Source organism: Penaeus monodon, chromosome 5 (genome assembly GCF_015228065.2).
Source record: "Penaeus monodon isolate SGIC_2016 chromosome 5, NSTDA_Pmon_1, whole genome shotgun sequence".
NCBI classification, from domain to species: Eukaryota; Metazoa; Arthropoda; class Malacostraca; order Decapoda; family Penaeidae; genus Penaeus; species Penaeus monodon.
The window spans coordinates 34,117,136-34,119,635 of record NC_051390.1 but is presented as its reverse complement, the minus strand read 5'-3'; the positions used below and the strand labels follow the sequence as shown (position 1 = coordinate 34,119,635).

The following is a 2,500-nucleotide window of genomic DNA, read 5'->3' as shown; positions in this document are numbered from 1 at the left end:
GTGATGATGATGATGATGACAATAATAATGATAATAATAATAATAATAATAATAATAATAATAATAATAATAATAATAATAATAAAAATAGTGAATATAATAATAACAATAATAATATCATTAATGATAATAATAACCACAATAATATTAGAAATAAGAATAATGTCAATGAAAATAGTAATAATAGCATTAATGACAATGACAATGCTAATAATGATGGTGATGATAATAACAGTAATAACAGTAATAATATTGATAACAACAATAACACTAACAATATTAATAATGACAATGCTAACGACAGCAACACCAACCCAAACAATAATGATGATGATGATGATGATGATGATGATGATGATGATGATGATGATGATGATGATGATGATGATGATGATGATGATAATAATAATAATAATAATAATAAAATAACAATAATGATAATAATAATAATAATAATAATAATAATAATAATAATGATAATAATAATAATAATAATAATAATGATAATAATAATAATGATCATAATAATAACAATTATTATTATAACAACAACAACAACAACAACAATAACGCAAACAACACTAGTTAAGAATTATCATCATTATAATGATAATATTATCGATAATACCAAAAGTATTATAATAATGATTGCAATTATATCATTGGCAATATTCAGAGAAAGCACTAAAAGTAGAAATAACAATAAAGCTGGTAATGACTGGAAGAGGACCAATGATTGGCATAACAATACCAATAACGATAATAATAACACATATTACGTTACTACTAATCACAACGACGAAAATCACCAAAAGCGGGAGGAAAACCCACAGCCAAAACACAAATAAAAACATTAACAGTGATAGTATAAAGATAAATTTGGGTGATGTTTGATACATATGGTACACACAGCCGGGAAGGCGGATAGGTGAGAACCAGGTAATCTACAAGGCGGTGTACAAATTATTGGAATTACAGTGAAGGTAATACTATTACACAACGAAGCAGATATCCCTTACACATGCTTACCATTATATCATTTGGTCCTCGATTAAAGTGGACTCATTGAACGGCACCAAATATTTTTTTTCAACAAACAAAGGCGTTAAGATGGCACTAATCAAGGTGACACTGGTCACTAGGCACTGTCCGACACCGCTTGACCCGAACTGATTTACTGAGGGCCCTTGAAGCTTTTACGAATATTTTGGCCTGGGTGTTCGTAAGTGCTCGTGCGCAAGTTGCTTCCACGGGACTGTCGCTCTTATGTCCACTGGCCCGAGACGCTATGTGAGTGTGCGGAGGGATGACCCCGGCATTGTTGGGGGTGGGAGAGGAGGGGGGAAGGGAAGGGGGAAGGGGGCAGCGGTGGCACTTCACGTAAGGTTCCTCGGAAGCACCTGCCCCCACTCGGCCGTAAACTCGCTGGCGCACTTTGACGAAGAACGCAGGGTTACGACGGCGAAATCCGAACGCACTTTGACCCGAGCCCCTAAAGACAAAAACGCGTTCAGGTGGGCCTGAGCTAGCGAGCCGCAACGCACCACACACAACGCCTCGTAGCTCCCTCACACATTAGTCGCTCCTTCACCTTGTCCATAGGAGACCATACTGGCTGGCGGGGTGTTTGTTTTCTTTGGTAATAATGAGAGAGGAGGTTATCACAGCGTGGAGATGGTAGATAACCTGCTTTCTGATAACACTATCTTCGCCGCCCCATCGAGACCACACCAGCGCCGCCTAGTGGCAGTTGCACGAACCATACATGTGAGTCGGCCGGATCTACCGACGTTTCTTAGTGCTTCTTTGTGCCTTTATTTTCATTCCTATTTTTTATTTTGGCTTATTGCCACTAGAGGCAACTTCAAAAGCGTGTAAGACGAAGACAATGATGCTAAGAGAGGGTGTTGTTAGTTTCGAATATAACGTTTTTTTCTCGTTTCCCATTCTCGCTTTCGTGCACAGCAGAATCCCGCCCATGTGTCGACTCCGCCCACTGGTGATAAGATCTGTGATTGGCGGGCGCGGCAGGGGGTGGACCGAGCATGCGCCGCAAACAGCCAATCCGAGCCCGAGTTGCGACTAGATGAGGGCGATAAGGACACAAGCACACTGCAATTAGAAATAACAATTTGATAAAGTAGCGCTCATCATTTTCACATTGCTTCATCTTGCTTTGATAGATAACCTGTAACATTGCATCGAGTCATCGCTATATCTAGATGAAGGAGATGACCGAAACGATGAGGAAAAAGTCGAGTGAGCGAGAAACTAGTCGAGACTGTGATTGTATCTCCAAAACTATTCAAGTCGCGGCGGTGCACATGCAAATTGGCAAGCTTAGAGAAAGTACATATGTTGCACGATTTGGGACATTTTGGTAAAGGAAAGGTGGGGGTACATATCTTTAAAATCCTCGAATTAACAGATTGCTTTGTTTTGTTTTCATTTCCTATCATTGAACTTTAACAGAAGGGCACCTTAGATTCCAAATATAGAA

General features: G+C 38.8%; 1 protein-coding gene across 1 annotated transcript in view; it reads right to left on the bottom strand.

Annotated features, from left to right (window-relative positions):
• LOC119573176 (GATA-binding factor 2-like) overlaps positions 1-1,845 on the bottom strand; it is a 161,047-nt gene extending 159,202 nt beyond the window's left edge. The window contains exon 1 of the mRNA XM_037920246.1: positions 1,030-1,845. The gene's annotated coding sequence lies outside the window, so the exon portion shown is untranslated. The remainder of the gene's footprint in view (positions 1-1,029) is intronic.
• Positions 1,846-2,500: the final 655 nt, after the last annotated feature.